This window comes from Amblyomma americanum, chromosome 1, assembly GCF_052857255.1.
Source record: "Amblyomma americanum isolate KBUSLIRL-KWMA chromosome 1, ASM5285725v1, whole genome shotgun sequence".
In the NCBI taxonomy this organism is placed as follows: domain Eukaryota; kingdom Metazoa; phylum Arthropoda; class Arachnida; order Ixodida; family Ixodidae; genus Amblyomma; species Amblyomma americanum.
The window spans coordinates 187479336-187496785 of record NC_135497.1 but is presented as its reverse complement, the minus strand read 5'-3'; the positions used below and the strand labels follow the sequence as shown (position 1 = coordinate 187496785).

The 17450-nt window shown below is 45.9% G+C and overlaps 1 protein-coding gene and 1 long non-coding RNA gene across 6 annotated transcripts in view; one reads left to right on the top strand and one right to left on the bottom strand.

The window, feature by feature from the left end:
* The window catches only part of LOC144114378 (uncharacterized), a 60261-nt gene extending 51326 nt beyond the window's left edge, over positions 1-8935 (bottom strand). For all 3 annotated transcript variants that reach the window (XR_013311024.1, XR_013311022.1, XR_013311023.1), the window contains exons 1-2: positions 8842-8935; positions 4229-4660 (exon numbers count right to left, since the gene is read on the bottom strand). This is a non-coding gene — a long non-coding RNA (uncharacterized LOC144114378). The remainder of the gene's footprint in view (positions 1-4228; positions 4661-8841) is intronic.
* drosha (ribonuclease 3 drosha) overlaps positions 1-17450 on the top strand; it is a 187978-nt gene that overhangs the window by 157056 nt on the left and 13472 nt on the right. The gene's annotated exons all lie outside the window — the stretch shown is intronic.

Sequence of the window (17450 nt, the reverse complement as noted above, 5' to 3'; positions counted from 1 at the left end):
TAAGTGAATAGTTGTGAGTGGACGTACGTGTGAGTGCAAGCGGTTGTAAGTGTGAGTGGTCATGAGTGAGTTCGAGCGAGTGGTTGTGTGGGGACGTGAATGCGAGTGGTCATGAGTGTCGGTTTGATTTAGCCGCCTCTCATATTAAGGATGAAAACATACGAAAAACACCCAAATAAAACACATGAAATGACTAGAAATAAATGGGAACGATGCGCCACTGTCGGTCAGTCTGACAGGCATTAAAGCCACCAACTAGTTGGAGAAAACTAAATCAGTTTTTTTTTTGTCACAAAGCACAGAACATTGCAGTGAACAGCCATCAGTTAATTAGCTGCTCTTTGGGAGGTTCAGCAATAACAAACACGATGTTAGGAAACAAAATGCATAAACTACAGATCATTTATATTTTTCTCAGCAATGTACACTGCAAAGTTAAAAAGCTCGAATTGCACAACTAAAAATTGGTGATATACACTAAAAGCAAATGTAAAAAGCAAAGGAAGCCACTAGCAACAGCATGAAATTGACAAAATAATGTTCTGCCCAAGCATAAAATTGTCTCTTCATAATCAGGATGAAAACATACGAAAAACATCCAAATCAAACACATGAAATGACTACAAATAAATGGGAACGATGCATCACTGTCGGTCAGTCTGACAGGCATTAAAGGGACACTGAGGAGAACCCTATAGAAATTTTTTTGTTAGCAAAATCTGATAGTTTGGCATTTCATGGCTTTGTTGCCGCTTGTCCGGGAGCGAAAGATGCATTTATTTTAAAGAAATTTAGATTCGAAGTTGAAAAGTTTTTCCCACCGCTCCGATTCAAACTCGAGAACTCTTATGACGTCACAGGACAGAGTGACGTGAAACGTGACGTAAACGAAGACTCCGTGATTTCTGGCGGCTAGCGGTGCAGTCTAGCAGCTGCCGAAATGAAAGCTACCGCCACCGCACGTTGAAGGCATCTATCAGGGGTCGCTACCGTCGCTTCGTTTACGTTTGCACCGGCGTCATGCCAGAGTTACGATGGATCCCATTCCCGAACCCGACGACGCAGTTCTCGCAAACACTACGGCCAGCATTTCAGCGACCTCAGCCCCACAGAGCGTGCGATGCTTTTGAGGGAGCACGGTTAGGTTAGGCGCTGGCGGGTCGTTTCCCCCTTCCTCAGTGAGAAGCCGTTCCAAACTAAATATCATAGCCCCAGTGCGGGGAGTCGCGAGGGGCCAGGACAAGGTCGGCGCCTTGCGCCCATCGGAGGCTGGCCGGGGCTTTGGTGTCAACGGATTAAGATTCCTTGAACGGCGCGGTTGCACGGCGCAGCAGGCGGCGTCGAGGTCTCCCATGGTTGCAAGGGCCAAGTTATTTACTTATTTTTTGCCACAAAAAACGGATGGGTGCTCACGGGCGCTCGCGTTTAATGTCCGCGGCTTGAAACTAAAGCCGGCGCACAACGCTTCAATGGCTTCCGCTAGATCCAACGGGTCCACTGGATCGGGCTCTCTCGCCCACTTGCACGTAACTTCAGATATGTACTGTGAATGGATTAAATTAGCCGAGCTCGAAAAGAACAGCTCCGCCCAACTGCCGAAGCTATTGAATTACGTCACAATGCGCACCTCGTCGCGGAACCGAATCAGTCTGGCCGGGCCGGCGGCGGCTGGCGCACTCGGCACAAAATAGGCATGTTCCAAGTCTCCCCGCCAGTGCGGCCAGAGTGCGCCGAAGCCGCCGAACGCGTCGGCGGTCAAGCGCAGTTGGAGTATAGAGGGTCTCGCTTTGGCCGTGACGTGACGTCGTCGTGCAGCGTGCGCGCGTGCTACGCCGGAGCATAAACGCGCCTTAACAAAGCCTGCGCTTAACCGCTAACCAGCGTATTCGGTGGCGGCATCTATTGGTGCCACTGAAACCCCCCGCCCACTCACTGAATAAAAAAAAAGAAATCCTGTGCCGAGGTTCGGAATCGAACCAGGGCCTTACGCGTTTGAGGCGGAGGTGCTACCACTTCGCCATGACGGCTCAATTTACAATTATCAATAAAGGCGTATCTAGTGAATGCACTCTTCTGATGCAGAAATCTCCGCGCTTTCGCTAGGTATATCCTGGCTTAACAGAACTAGGCCATCAGCAATTTTTCTGAACTGCCTTGTACCTTGTCTCCGGTCCCTAATAAACGATTTCCGTTAAGTAGTTTGAAGTTGACTGGCACAGCCGGGAATGTTTCGCCAGGCGAGCGTGCGAATACACAAGTGCTGCCTTTTACGATCACCGACCATCGTGCCATCATAGTTTTTCATCGACCATGGCGATCATCTGGCAAGCCTTAACAGGCTCCTTCAAAGGTTAACTAGCACTTGGAGTTCCTCTGCTGTTCGGCGCTTGTAAATTGAGGCGCGTCAAAAACAAAACCACGCGGCACGCAAAGCTCACAGACGCGAAGCGCCATAACAAATCGAAACTCTCCTGGCCGCCTGTGGCACCGCCAAGCATCGGTTTTCTTTGCTTCCAACATTCAGATTGTCTTTTTGTCTGCCTTCCTTGTGTGATAAAAGTGCACTATTGGCTTTAAAACCAAAACTTACTTCAATATTGAACCGCGCAACCTACCTTTGTCAGCCTTAGAGATTCGCGCCCCATGTAGGAAGGAAAATTCCTCTAAAGTGGCGTCTCTTGTCCTATGGCGTCACCACGCTGGTACTTGCGAGATTGGCCTGTGGCGGCGATACCTGTATTTTGGTTATTGCTATTTTCTACCTTACAAGAGCTTTGTTTTCAGTAAGAGCGGCGTTTTAGTGATCAGGGGCTGGTATTCTATCAATACAAGCCAACTTCAATTTCTCCTCAGTGTCCCTTTAAAACCACCAACTAGTTGCTGAGAACTAAATCAGGTTTTTTTTTTTTTTACAAAGCACAGCACACTGCAGTGAACAGCCGTCAGTTAATTGGCTGCTCTTTGAGAGGTTCAGCAATAACAATACACGACGTTAGGAAACAAAATGCGTAAACTACAGATCATTTATATTTTTCTCAAAAATGTACACTGCAAAGTTAAAATGCTCGACTTGCACAACTAAAAATTGGAGATATGTATTAGAAGCAAATGCAAGTACGCCTCCTCCTCGCCTATTTATCCTGTCACGTCGAAAGAAATTGAAATCTGGAAACACGGAAAGTATCTCGGAGTTTCCTATGGACGAATTTAGCCATGTTTCAGTTAGTACAATTATGTTGCTCTCCGTCGTGTATACGAGACTGGCGAGGGTGTCAAGTTAAGGTGGAAGGCTGCAGATGTTAGTGTAAAGAATGGTCAAGGGGCGGAGCTTAGACTTTTCAGAAGGGCCATTGAGTAGCTATGGAGTGCGGGGAACGACTTTGTCTGTAACATGGTCATAAGTGTATGTGGTGGTACCGATGATGAGCTTATTATACCGGAGTTTGTATTTTTCGGTTCGCGATTTTCCAAATGGAAGTAGCTGCTTCCTTGCAAAGAGAGTAGTTTTAGAGTAGTCCTCAGAAACACTATAGTCACTGTCCTTTAGTTTGCTAGCATAAGAAAGAATTTTCTTTTGTTTTATAGTGAGCAAAATTAACAATAATCGGTCTGTTTTTGTTAGCATCAAACTTTCCCAGTCTGTGAACTCTTTCAATGTCTGTTGGGTTGATTGTGACGTCTAGTTTTTCTTTGCATACCTCAGTGACAAACTTTTCAGATCCAGCCCAGGTTTCTTGGTTAGTGTCTTTTAAGCCAAAAAACAATAAATTGGATCGGCGTGCCCTGTCTTCGGAATCGGCCAGCTTAGACATAATGTTCGATATTTCACCCGCATTCTGCTCCGCAAGCTCCCGAACTTCGCTTATATCATCCTTTATGGCGCCAAATGATGCGCAATCTTCTTCAGTTTCGTTAGTTTGCTTCTTATTTCACCTAGCGCTTTTTCATTTTGGGTTAACGTGCTGCGAATTGTTTTCATTTCAGCCAACAAAGATGCTTGTCCAGATCGAAGTTCATTTAAAGCTTCCATTATGGAGGAAGAATCTTGCGGAGCAGCACCGCGGGTGTTGGGACCGGGGTTTACTTCAACATCACTCGCCAAAATCAACAGTTGACGGATGACATCGAGGCATTTAAAGGCAGTCGCGACACAACACTGAGGGCTCGGCAGCACTAGCAATGCCGCATAATGGGTACGCCGCGCAAATAATGAGTATTCGTAACTTACCTGCACAACAAAGTGGCGACGCAGGTGAGCGTACGTGGACATCGTTGCAGCGCTGCCGAGCCCATTAAGCGCGGTAGGCGTTGGTGCTGCCCTTAAGTAGTGTGGACGCTGCGGTGACGTAGACATGCTGGCTATCATCGTTGGGGGGAGGGTGGGTGCGTAGAGTGGCACATGCGGTGTACTCGGACAGGAACCAAAGCTGGCGTTTGTGCAGCATTCCAAGTTAGGCCTGCTTGAGGGAGGGCATAGATGGCACTGGGTCGACTCGAGCGATCCGGTTGACTGGGGTCCGGCCGGGATGCAGAACCAGGTGTGGGTGCTCCATGGATGATATGGCGATGGTACAGGCAGGAGGGTGTTGCCGATGGCCCAGCTCGCGTCAGCACACTCACCAGCCAGCGGGCTGATAGGCACGAGCGCAAGCGCCAGCACCTGCACGAAAAGAGGCGATGCAAGTGAGCGTACGTGGACATCGTTGCAGTGCTGCCGAGGCCATTAAGGTGATGGATACAACACCCACTCCGCCTCCATTATAACGGCAGAACAGCTCTCTTAAGCGGAAATGCAGAGATGATCTTACGGTTAATCACATTTTATTTTCATGTGTGCAACTGGAAACACCAAGAAAAAAGTATTTTACTCAATTTTATAATGAATGCATTCCTTTTCATCCAGCACTGCTCTTAGACGATAATACCATTGTTAACATACATTCCGTTTTTAGCTCTATAAAAGAAGCAGGGGTACTTGAAAAACTGTAAACCTTGAACCACTGGTTTGCTTTAGTACATGATACACCTCAGCCACTTTCTCATTCCTGTGAAGAAGGCTGAGGCTTTTCATTTCATTGGTAGGGAACCTCAGGATCCTTGCCCAGCCAAGGATAGCTGCTGAGGCTACCTGACCTTATCTGCGGCTTTTACCATTAGCTATTTCCAGATTTTTTTTCTTCTCTGTTATTACAAGGCAGTTCAATATATTTAGGCCATCTACACCGTCAACAATTTTTCATATTCCTAAACATTCTGCATACAACCAATTATACCTTGAGCTTGGCGCATGATGGCCTCAGCTGCCTATGTGCCATATAACCCAACACAAACAAACAAACACGCATTAGGGCAACCAACTAGTTGGTGAAATCAGTTTTTTTTTTTTTTGTCACAAAGCACAGTACAAAGCACAGCCATCAGTTAACTAGCTGCTCTTTGGAAGGTGCAGCAAAAACAATACACGATGTTAGGAAACAAAATGCATAAACTACAGATCATTTATATTTTACTCAACAATGTACACTGCAAAGTTAAAATGCTTGACTTGCAAAACTAAAATTGCAGATATGTATTAAACGCAAATACAAAAAGCAAATGAAGGCACCAGCAACAGCATGACATTGACAAAATAATGTTCTGCCCAAGCTTAAAATTGTCCCCTCATAATAAGGATGAAAACACACGAAATATGTATTAAAAGCAAAGGAAGCCACTAGCAACAGCATGAAAATAACAAAATTAAGTTGTTTTGCCCAAGCTTAAAATTGTCCCTTCATAGTAAGGATGGAAACATATGAAAAACACCCAAATCAAACACATGAAATGACTATAAATAAATGGGAACGATGCATCACTGTTGGTCAGCCTGACAGGCATTAAAGCCACCAACTAGTTGGTGAGAACTAAATCAGTTTGTTTTTTTTTTTGTCACAAAGCACAGCACATTGCAGTGAACAGCCGTCAGTTAATTGGCTGCTCTTTAGGAGGTTCAGCCATAACAATACACTATGTTAGGAAACAAAATGCATAAACTACAGATCATTTATATTTTACTCAACAATGTACACTGCAAAGTTAAAATGCTTGACTTGCACAACTAAAATTGCAGATATGTATTAGAAGCAAATACAAAAAGCAAAGGAAGGCACTAGCAACAGCATGAAATTGACAAAATAATGTTCTGCCCAAGCTTAAAATTGTCCCCTCATAATAAGGATGAAAACACACGAAATATGTATTAAAAGCAAAGGAAGCCACTAGCAACAGCATGAAAATAACAAAATTAAGTTGTTTTGCCCAAGCTTAAAATTGTCCCTTCATAGTAAGGATGGAAACATGAAAAACACCCAAATCAAACACATGAAATGACTATAAATAAATGGGAACGATGCATCACTGTTGGTCAGCCTGACAGGCATTAAAGCCACCAACTAGTTGGTGAGAACTAAATCAGTTTGTTTTTTTTTGTCACAAAGCACAGCACATTGTAGTGAACAGCCGTCAGTTAATTGGCTGCTCTTTGGGAGGTTCAGCCATAACAATACACTGTTAGGAAACAAAATGCGTAAACTACAGATCATTTATATTTTTCTCAACAATGTACACTGCAAAGTTAAAATGCTTGACTTGCACAACTAAAATTGTAGATATGCATTAAATGCAAATACAAAAAGCAAAGGAAGCCACTAGCAACAGCATGAAAATGACAAAATAATGTTCTGCCAAAGCTTAAAATTGTCCCTTCATAGTAAGGATAAAAACATACCAAAAACACCCAAATCAAACACATGAAATGACTAGAAATAAATGGGAACCATGCACCACTGTCGGTCAGTCTGACAAGCATTAAAGCCACCAACTAGTTGGTGAGAACTAAATCAGTTTTTTTTTTTTGTCGCAAAGCACAGCACATTGCGGTGAACAGCCATCAGTTAATTAGCTGCTCTTTGGGAGGTTTAGCAATAACAATGCACGATGTTACCATACATCCCAAACTTGAAACACTAAGAAAAAAGTATTTTACTCAATTTTATAATGAATGCATTCCTTTTCATCCAGCACTGCTCTTAGATGATAATGCCATTGTTAACATACCTTCCGTTTGTAGCTTTTTAAAGGAAGCAGGAGTACTTGAAAAACTAAATTTTGAATGGTTCGCTTTATGCATGGTAAACCTCAGCCACTTTCTCATTCCTGAGAAGAAGGCTGAGGTTCTTTGTTTGATTGGTCAGAAGCCACAGGATCCTTGCCCAGCCAAGGATAGCCGCTGAGGCTACCTTACCTTCTCTATGGCTTTTACCATTAGCTATTTCCAGATTTCTTCTTCTCTGTTTTTTACCAGGCAGTTGAATATTTTTAGGCCATCTATACCATCGACGGTTTTTCATATTCCTAAACGTTCTACAGAAAACCATTTCTATACCTTGAGCTTGGCGCATGTAGGCCTTAGCTACCTATGTGCCATAAACAACACAACATGAAAAAAGCAAAGGAAGCCACCAGCAATAGCATGAAAATGACAAAATAATAATGCTGTTCTCCCAAGCTTAAAATTGTCCCTTCATAACAAGGATGAAAACATGCGAAAAACACCCAGATCAAACACATGAAATGCTAGAATTAAATGGGAATGATGCACCACTGTCGGTCAGTCTCACAGGCATTAAAGCCACCAACTAGTTGGTGAGAACCAAATCAGTTTTTTTTTTTTTTTGACACCCAACAAGAAAGCCTTTGCAGGGGCATCGCAAATAATTACTCTCACATGCACAGTGAACAACTTCCCAGCAAAGGTCAGTCCATTTGACAAAACAGTTTGGAGTTCAGCAATGAACTCTGTGAGGTACTCGTCAACTGAACCCGGCTTTGAATTCCCATGGTAACAGCCAATTAGGAAAACACTACTGCCAGGTATATCAAGCGTTCTTCCAAGGACTGGCCAAAACTGGCTGCGTGAGCTCTTAGTAAGTGGCAGCCCATCAACATAAAACAAAATGCCGATTTGAGACTGCACTGACATGTCTACATGTGACAGCACAGCACGCAGACATTCGACAATGCCAAAGTGACAGTAAGATCCTGGTGGCACGCTTCTGACGTTCACTGTACGAGGTGTAGACAATAATGCCCCTGCGTCACTTGAAAAGCCGGAATAGCATGGGTGCTGCCTCATTTCCTTCAACAACGAAGAAAGCGCGGCATGAGTTACCCTATGGGTGCTAGCCCACTGCCTCAGGAAATGCCTCATACGGTCTTCTGAATCATTAGCCTCATGGTATCCTGCATGCTTTGCAGAGGAGCTCTCATTGACACATACCCTCTCATACTGAAGCTCGGCTTCGTCTGAGATGGTCGTGTCGCTTCCGAGAGCATCACGTAGCTCATCGGACCGCCTACTGGACTCGCTGTCGGAAATGGAAGCAGCGCGCACTGTTCCAATTACATCACGGTCATTACCAGATTGAGCAACACGAGCTTTTTGCATGCTGCCAGCGCTGCCGGCACCGGCCATGCCGCGCGCGTCAGGACGGAAATCGCATACATCGGAGTGCCTGTCAAGTGTTACCTGTTCAGATGAAATGATTGCCCCTTCACCAAAAAGTTCAACTTGAACAGTGCTTCCACCAGCTAAGCTCACGCTGCGTTCGCATACACTTTCAGTTGAACAAACGGACATGCTAGAGTCATTACCGTTGGAACTGCGCTCTCCAGCAATGAGACCGGAAGCCTCATCGTTCAGTCGGCACAATTTCTGTCATCGCGATAGCTCTTCAAACGTTTTCTTGCGTCGTTGCATGCTGAACAATAAGCTTCGGGCCAACTGACAGTTACGGTTCATACCTTTGCGACCAGGATGATGAAACAAAAGGAGGCAATGACAATCCGAAACTTCTCGACCACGCTGCACGGCCCCGCTGGGTACTACCGCTCTTAAGATGGCGCGACTTTCTGCGCTTTCCGCGCCAAATCAGACCGCAGAAAATACATATAAATTTGAATTCGGCTTTTAAAAACATATTTAATAAAAATACACATGTTGAAATAAAAAACATTTTAAATTTATTATTTCAGCTTTATCACGTCGCGTTATTAAACAATGCGGTCCTAATGTTGCAAATGTTGCAAAGTTCGGCAAACCCTTTCGGCCATGGAGGAATTTTGGATTGGAAAACGTTTATTATCGGCTTGAGTTATAAATAGAATTGTTGATCTTATTAGGAAGGAAAAATTATTTTGGCCTTCCGTCTTCCCACCTCTCCTATTCTCTCTTGCCCGCATGTTCCTTCCTCCATGCCTGCCGGTCTTGCGCATCGCGTGCGCGCTTGCATCGAACGCCGGCCATGACAATTACTACACAGTCGTTTCGGCTTCCTCAGGCTTTTTGTATCGCACTTGGAAACAAAATGGCCCGTGGCAATAGAATATTCCCGCCGTACTGCAGTGCATTGTGAATTGCGGTTTCACTTTCCTAGGCCGCCGCGGTGGCTGAGTGGTTATGGCGCTCGGCTGCTGGCCCGAAAGACGCGGGTTCGATCCCGGCCGCGGCGGTCGAATTTCGAAGGAGGCGAAATTCTAGAGGCCCGTATACTGTGCGATGTCAGTGCACGTTAAAGAACCCCAGGTGGTCGAAATTTCCGGAGACCTTCACTACGGCGTCCCTCATAGCCTGAGTCGCTTTGGGACGTTAAACCCTCATAAACCATAAACGATACTCTGATTCAAAGCCATGAGACGCGTGTCACTGACAGAACCGTGTTTGATGAGCCACGGGCATTGACTTCGCCCTAAGAAAGAAGTAAAAAAAAAAAGCGGTAGGATTTTAGCGGAGTTCAACCCAGTAGACGTGAAAAAGCATGTGTTTAGCCTGGTTTGTTTATGGTTTTGCTTTGTGTTTAGCTTGTGTTCAGTTTAACACGAGGCGTGATCGGCTGCGGCGATAGCATAGTGTTCTCGTGCAGTGGCCAGCGAAGCTGAACTCAAGGTCACCCTCAAGGTCACGGCTTTACACAAGATTCTTGGCTGGAACCGTTTTAAGTAGTGTTTTCGCACTAAAAGAAAAGCTGTAAACAAAGCCTTCGTTTTGATAACCTTTAAAACCAACGCCTACTTCAGATATTAAGTCCATGAGCTATAAGAGCAGAAACTTCGCGAAACCTTTTTTTTTTTCTCGCCAGATTGGTTAGGTATGGAAGAAGCACAAATATATAAACCAAGCAAGAACAGTGCCTTGTAAAAGGGGCAGAAAACACGTGAATAGTACTATTTAAATTAATTTTGCTGTCAAAATAAAATTCTAGAAATGAGTGGAAAACATACTCGCTAAAACTGATTGTATTCATCTACGCATACACTGCTATTGCTTCACCTGCTAACCAAAGCATTTTATCATGCACTCTGAGCGTCACAAAAAGAATACAGGAAAAAAAAGCTGACGCGAAAAGAATAAAAATAAATTAGTTCTTTAAACTTTCATCGTGTTGAGCTTTCTGTAGAGGAAATATTTCCAGGTCTGAGCAAAATAATGTGGTGCACTGAATTCGTCTATATTTTTGGGATCTGAAGAAAGAAGGGGGACTCTAGTTCCCTCCTGTTTAGGTGTCAGCGTATTGCAGTGTAGGTGTATAGTGCCTAGAAATATACTGGCTAGTGTGCGCAGCGCGCGCGTTTCTAACGGGAGGGCGAGGCCCCCGCCGCGATGACTGCGCGGAGAGGCCGCAAGGAGCGCTGCCGGTCGAGTGGGTGCGCCTGTCGTCTGCTGTCGCGCCGATGCCGCAGCCTCGCGCGATTGCTTAGGACGTGTGAAATCAATGTTTGACAGGCATCATTTCTTAGATTGTGAAGCTGGAAGACGCTAAACGTGAGCAAAAACGTCCTGAGATGTTAAAGGCTAAGAGGTAATGCAAAGAGAGGACGTGTTTTGTTCCGCTGTGTCGAAGCGGTTATCGGTCTAACGAAGAAAAGGTGTCTGTTCACTGCACCGGCGGACCCAGCACGGCTTGCTGAATGGGAAAATAAGATCATGAGGGCAGACAGAAGGCTGACACCGAAGGCTGTCGTGTGCGAAAAACATTTTGAGAACGAATGTATCGAAAGATCTTTTAAGATTACGGTGAACAGCGTCATGAACGAACCCGCCCGAGAGAAGCCACGCCTGAAGCCCGATGCTGTCCCTACAGTATTTGAAAATTATCCAGCTCATCTTGTGCCTAAAAAGACGGTGAAAAGGAAGGTGCGAAACATTTGCGACCAACGACCGGCACCTAAACAACGGAAGCGAAATGTCGAGCTGGTGGATCCCGAGTTGTGTTCTGCAGTCGACGGCGATGATACGTGGGTTAATTGGCTCTCATTGCGTCTCTCGTGGAGGCGCATCGGAGGAACTCCAGAAGCCTTCCGATTCCGAGCATACAGACATTGCTACAGGACCGGTGTGTGATAGTGAAGCGATACTGCAGATAAATTCCTAGAAAAGTTTTTACATTACCTAGACGCATGGCAGCGGCATGCAAAACCAGCTAGCGAAGCGATACTGCAGATGAAAAATTCCTAGAAAATTTGTTACATTACCTAGACGCATGGCAGCGGTATGCAGAACCAGCTGGGGGCGGATTTCTTACTGAAAACACGGCTTGTGGACTAAGGGTTACAATAAGAAATGCATTAGACTTGCTATCTTACCTTAGCTCCACTGTAGGATACAACCACTTCTTCACATCGCGTTTGAGTCAGGACAAACTGTAAAACGTTTTCGGCATTATAAGGCAGTCATCCGGTTGTAACGACCACCCTACCGTGTCAAAGTTTCTGGTGACTGCTAACTTAATGCCGTTTTATAACCTGGAAAAACCACTGAGAGGTACGAACTGCTCACCAGATGTTTTCAAAGCACTCTTGAGTGAAGCACCTGTATCACAGTCTAGCACCAAGGCAGCGCCACTTTTGAACATTATTGATGATTTATTTGACTATGGAAATGTTGATGAAGTCGAGCAGGCAATTAATAGTGTTCTGTTCAGAAATGACCATGCCGGGTACGTAGAAAGGAAAAGTAACGCTGCCTTGATCTACTATGCTGCTGGATATGTGGCGAGGAAGACAATCGGAAAAAACGCATGCCCGCAGTGTGCATCTTGCCTTTGTGTGACACCAAATTCGCAAACATGGATGAGAGCACGGCTCATTTTGACAACGGTGGGCTTGTTTACCCTAGTTCCGCCCTGTCCACTGCAGTCAAGCTAATCGAGGGCGAATTCACCGCCTTCTTCAGCAGAAATATTCTCCATGAAGAGACTATAGGCTAGATTTCGCCAAGTGCTTACGTTCATTCTCACTGCCGCAGCTTGGCTGCTCTAGCCATGAGAAGGAAAATGTGTCCGAAGTGGTCAAGTTTTGCCTTGTTAGTGTTCAGATTTTTTGTTAAGGACCTGAACAAGGAAAGAGAAGGTCAAAGGCAGCGACAAAAACTTAAGTTGCGCCACTGTCAGTGGCGTGAAGTATGAATAATTCTACTTTGTCGTCTTTATGTAGCCCTTGATTTGTTATATAATAATGTACACTGTTGTGTGAATAAATTACGTACTTTACGTTTCATGTGTGCAGTAAATGGAGGCGACCAGATTTTTGTTTTCATATTTTTATGTTTTCAGATATCCGTAGATCTCATGCACGTAATTACCAGTGGCTCGACTCGATCCGACGGAGTGCTTAAACAGTGGTATAAAATACAACTTTTTAGAAGCTTGTTTATTCTGGATGGAAATGAGAAACAGGTAAATTGCTGGCATGCTTTGGGCATGTCAGTCTTTACGTGCGGCATCGAGCTTCAGTTCTCAACATCTCGCTATCTGGTAAGCGGGCTAGTTGAATTATAAGGAAGCTGTTGAGGTCGGTGGAGTTATTATAAATCGTGGTCGTAATATTCTGGGTTAGGCTCTTCATGAGAAAGAAATAAGAAAATGCTTGTTTTTAATGTTCTGCATTGTGAAGCAGAGCTGTTCCAAGATTTTTAACGGAAATATTATTACCTTAACGTATGTCACTATAGTAGTTTTTTTAAAGCAATGCAAGTTTTGTGCATTTCTTAAATGCTCTGATTGGGGAAGTTTATATTAAGTTCATTATTCGCCTTCAACAAAATCAGCCCTTTAAAGTCATTTCCAAATATCAGCGTGTATTTTATATTAATCGAGGGTGGCGCTTTAAATTTCACTGCCATAATGTTCTCGATTTCAACGTTTTAATTTCCAGTGCAATGAACATATCGCACGTTCCTTCAGCTAGTGTGCAGTTTATTGCTTAATCTTATTGTTATTCTTTATATTCACTTCAGTATGATGAAATGAAGGCTATGTGGTAAGGGGCTTAAGACTTTCTGAAATAATTTCGCTCTCGAGAGCTTAGTAAATAAAAAAAAACGGTTGCATGGTTAGTATCGCGTTTTTTTGCGGGCGAAAGCAAACTGCTGGAATACGTCAACAAATTTATCTATATTTGGTACTGCAAAATGTGTGCACTGTGAACGAGCTCGCGTAGTTCTTATATTAACGAAATATTTTTTTAAAGGAGCGCTCTAAATACAAAAAAAAAGTTTGCTTCGCGCTCCTCCGAGCGCGCGTATCACGGCGCGAATTCAGCGCAGATGCACCCACCCGCACAACAGCGCACCAAGCGGGCGCCGCCGGAAATCATCGAAATCGGGACCTTCGCCTAGCCCGCGCTTGCCACACTAGCCAGTACATTTCTAGGCACTATAGTAGGTGCCTTGCTCCTATTGGTCGGTCGTGGCCGGCGGCCTTTTTACCTTTTGCGTCATGGGTGACTGCAGATTACGTCATGGATGTGGCAGAAGTGGTGACGTTGCACACCGAATTATGCAGGCGCTAACTGGCAGTTTTTTGTGAAAGCCTCGAGGCGGTCAATTTGACCGTTGCGTTTTTGACAGAAAATGGCGGCGGTGTACGCGAAGAGTGAGGCGGCTGTGCCGGCGCGAGCAACGGCGAAGGAGAGCGCATGAAGACACGTTTGACTATGTTTGACTTGTCGGACAAGCTGTTTCGACGCCTTTTTCGACTGGAAAAGCTGACTGTGGAGTGGCTGTGCGACGAAGTCGCCAATGAACTGGGAGGTTTGCGTGCGAGCGCGCTGTCGGTGCGGCGTCAGGTGCGGTGTGCATACGGTTATTTGCTACCGGAGGCTTTCAAGCTGCCGTTGGTAACGAGGCTCACATCGGCATCGCACAACCGATGGTAACCAAATGCGCGCGGCAGGTGTTGGAGGAAATCTGCAAAGTTAGCGCGCAGAAGGGGTGGGTTCCCGTGGTCACCTCTGTGCCACATAAATAAAACTCGCTTATTCTGGTAAAGCACTTTATTTTTCCTAGCAAATCGCACTTCGTGGTCGTATTCTGTTTCGCAAAGGAAAAGAAACAGGCAGCCTCGCATCACATACTGCAACACCTCACCTTTTGGCATTTTTGTCATCGATCGAAAGAGCCGAACAACACAGACTTAACAAGTTGTCTTCGTCGATTTCGTACCAAGCGCTTCTTGCAAGTTCGCTCGGTAGTCACGTAGCCTTCACTGCATTCGTTGAAATTTTTCTGCGCACTTAGGTCAACCGCACAGTAGCTTGATTTCAGACGCCGCGTAACAAACAATAAGAAGTACTTGCAACTGGGCTTGTTGGTGCATATTCGTGAAAGACATAAGAGCGCAAACTGGCAACACGGACGAGGAAGGGAACAGGACGAGCACGAGCGCTCGTCCTGTCCCCTTCCTCGTCCGTGTTGCCAGTTTGCGCTCTTATGTCTTTTACGAACAAACAATAACACGGCGTGGAATCGGCTGCTTTCGTGCAAACGGACTTGACGTTTTACCGCCGTCAGCGCATCTCCGCGGCAGCAAAAGTTACCCACCAGCCAATTTATTAGCACAACTTCGAACGCTTTTTCTTTTGCGTAATATTTTCCAACTTTAAACACAATGTTTTGGTAAAATAAAATATTAGTTACTTTTATAGCTGCGTATTTCTTAAGTCTTTTTACAAAAATTTAGCAGACGGCCCCTCGTCCTGAAAAAAAAAATGCTGACGAGGCACCGTCTTGCTGTAATTGGCTGATTCCTCATTGCGTCAAGCGGTGACGTCCTTTCGTTTCGTCATTTTGACGTCACATCACTGTCAATAACTTTTGACAGAATTTGTTGCAGTTACGTAATACGGCCTCATATGTCTTTGCTAAGATGTCTTCTAGACAAACATAAAACAACGTCTTGTAGATGTATTTGGTAGCTCAGGATATGTATGACCAATATAGACGTTTCAAGACGTCTACAATATATTCGGTACTCAGTAAGTCCCTGGGTACAGTGAACTGTACCCTGGGTCAGTGGACACCTCAGTCTCGCTTTCTTGTACGTGGCGTTGGTGTCCAACTGCAAAAACCTGCTTTGACTGCGTTCCGCACACTGGATAGACAGCGCGCCCACCCATGGCCTGCGTCCACCCTGCCCTGGCAGGTGGCAGTTAATGGTTGATCGCGAGAGGTTGGTCACCCAGTGAGCGCTTCGGCCTGTTGCTGCAGTGCCGCGTGTACGCCACAACGTTGTCAACGCTAATGCATGCAGCCTACATCTCTAACCACTGCCACGTACCTCATAGTGCGATTGAGACGTCCGCTGACCCAGGGAGCCAGATATGCGCCCTTCCTTTCCTCAAAATCATCGGCGCCCAGAACGTTGTCAACGCCAATGAACACAATGAACGCCGACAGCTTTCGCTTTTTATATCATTTTGTGGTTTTTGAGGAAAGGAAATGGCGCAGCAACTGTGTCACATATCTCGGTGGACACCCGAACCGCGCCGTAAGTGAGGGGTTAAAGAAGGAATGGAAAGAGGAAATAATAATAATAATAATAATAATAATAATAATAATAATAATTGGTTTTTGGGGAAAGGAAATGGCGCAGTATCTGTCTCATACATCGTTGGACACCTGAACCGCGCCGTAAGGGAAGGGATAAAGGAGGGAGTGAAAGAAGAAAGGAAGAAGAGGTGCCGTAGTGGAGGGCTCCGGAATAATTTCGACCACATGGGGATCTTTAACGTGCACTGACATCGCACAGCACACGGGCGCCTTAGCGTTTTTCCTCCATAAAAACGCAGCCGCCGCGGTCGGGTTCGAACCCGGGAACTCCGGATCAGTAGTCGAGCGCCCTAACCACTGAGCCACCGCGGCGGGGCGGAAATAATAATAGTAATTGGTTTTGGGGGGAAGGAAATGGCGCAGTATCTGTCTCATATATCGTTGGACACCTGAACCGCGCCGTAAGGGAAGGGATAAAGGAGGGAGTGAAATAAGGAAGGAAGTGAGAGGTGCCGTAGTGGAGGGCTCCGGAATAATTTCGACCACCTGGGGATCTTTAACGTGCACTGGCATCGCACAGCACACGGGCGCCTTAGCGTTTTGCCTCCATAAAAACGCAGCCTCCGCGGTCGGGTTCGAACCCGGGAACTCCGGATCAGTAGTCGAGCGCCCTAACCACTGAGCCACCGCGGCGGGGCGGAAATAATAGTAATTGGTTTTGGGGGGAAGGAAATGGCGCAGTATCTGTCTCATATATCGTTGGACACCTGAACCGCGCCGTAAGGGAAGGGATAAAGGAGGGAGTGAAATAAGGAAGGAAGTGAGAGGTGCCGTAGTGGAGGGCTCCGGAATAATTTCGACCACCTGGGGATCTTTAACGTGCACTGGCATCGCACAGCACACGGGCGCCTTAGCGTTTTGCCTCCATAAAAACGCAGCCTCCGCGGTCGGGTTCGAACCCGGGAACTCCGGATCAGTAGCCGAGCGCCCTAACCACTGAGTCACCGCGGCGGGTCAAGAGGAAATTGAAAATTGAATTTTGAGGAAAGGCGTGGCGCAGCGGTGGAACATCTGTGGTTCGGTGCAATTAGTGGAACATGCGCAGTAGTGATTAGGAACGCTTACCCGAAATGCGCCGCTTACTAGCCTAGTGTAGCTTTCGCTACAAAAAAAAAAGTTTGCTCGAGGCCAAACAGGGATAAGGATAGTAGGGCGAGGCTAGCTGTAACTCGCCATGGAAGCCTCACAAGCGAAGCTCCACAGGGAGCTACGTTCTCATAAGACGTCACTGTTGTGGGGTGATGCTTTTCCCGCATTGTCTAAAGCCCCTCGCACTCCCACACGAATTACGTGCCGCAAATTTAGGGTCACTTCTCAGCCACACGCCTTGCACTTCACTCACTGGTGGTGGTGACTGCGGGTTGGCGGGGTCGTTTTGTTGCCGCCCCACTCAACCCGACTATGCATGTCATCTGTCACGGTGTAGCCGGCTTTTTCCTTGTTGGTAAAAACCTGAGCTCCCTGGGACAGCCCTCTATGCAAAGGGTCTGCAGTGCTCTGTAGTTTAGACCGGGACGCAGGCTCCTCG